Raw genomic sequence first — 1,411 nt, 5'->3', positions numbered from 1 at the left:
GGAGGGGTGTGCAGCTGCTCTGAGAGGCAAGAGAAGAGTTCTGGCCTGTAGCACTGGCTTCTGGTGGTGTTCTCTGCTGCTTTCTTGAGCATGGAATTGGATTTAGATTCAGGGTGGTAAAGGAGTTGTTGCACAGCTCTGGCCTGGGCAGGTGGTAGGATGATGATGATGATGATGATGATGATGATGATGATGATGATGATGGTTGCCTGGGCAGCTGTGCCTCTCCAGTGATTGTGCTGGGTTCCTGTTGCGGAGAGGCTCTGTTCCGTTTGGGTCCTGCTTGTGTCTCCCAGTGGGATTCTGTAACCCAGGAGAGCAGCAAAGCCTGTGCTATACAGTGGGCACAAGACCTGGGCTCTACCAGCTGTGTCACCTCAATCAGTGCTGGAGTGGAGAGCAAACGAGCTGATTGCCCAGTGCTGTGAAATTAAGCCCTGCTGCTGAGGATGGGCTCCTCTCCCAGCTGTGTCTCTGATCCTGCTTGCCCTCTAAGGCAGGCTGGTGCATGTACACAAGCCATGAGCTTATTTCTGCATGGGTTTCTGTGCAGCAGCACACACTTTCCAGAATGACTCAACATTTCTCAGCATACGAGTCTAATGGTGGCCACCCAGCCTTGTGACCTGTGTAACTCTTGTCTGGTGTGAGCTGGTGAAATAGTGGAATTTCTCCTGCTTCACCAAGGGCTAGTTTGAACTCAACCCTGAGGGTTTTACAGGGGCCATCAGAGCTCCAGCAGCCCTCCAAAGGACAAGAAGCCCTTCAGCGCTGGAGTGCAAATGCCAGGGGGATTGCAGTGTGGGTGTGCCACCTCAGTAGCAAAGCGAGGTGGGGTCTGCCTCTGCCCACCAAGCCCTTTCTGGGTATACGACCTTCCACTCAAGGCAAGTCTCAGCACACGTGAAATATTCACCTTGTTTGTTCAACTGTGTCTGTTTCTGAAGACCAAAATCAAGACATCTTTTCCCATCTTGGGAAAGAGATGCTCCCAATCTGGATGTTGTGAAATGCTGCTTGAAAAATTCATCAAATTGAGAACTCAGCTGCGTGGATCCTCAGCTGTCTGTCTCAGTGATACTTTCACAGGCAGCAGAGTTACAGCACTGACTCTACTGATTCACCAGACAAATCTTAATTCCTGGTTCCTTTCCCTTAAGACTTCCTTTTTCCATTCCTCTTTTTAGCTTGAGGTAATTAAAAATAAAAAATTCTGGGTTCTGCTTTGTCACAGTCCTCCGGGAAACTTGTAGTGGGAACGTATAAGTTTCATTGGTACCTTTAGAGTAGGGCCTTTGCAAGTGGCTGGCCTCTGGTGCGTGGTGACAATGCAAGTAAATAACAACACTCAGATGGAAAATTCCACAGATGAGCTGAAATGTTTTCTGAAATTCCTTTCAAAGTGAGACAA

This window comes from Corvus hawaiiensis, chromosome 3 (assembly GCF_020740725.1).
Source record: "Corvus hawaiiensis isolate bCorHaw1 chromosome 3, bCorHaw1.pri.cur, whole genome shotgun sequence".
NCBI classification, from domain to species: Eukaryota; Metazoa; Chordata; class Aves; order Passeriformes; family Corvidae; genus Corvus; species Corvus hawaiiensis.
The sequence above is the reverse complement of the archived record's forward strand: the minus strand, read 5'-3'. Positions refer to the sequence as shown.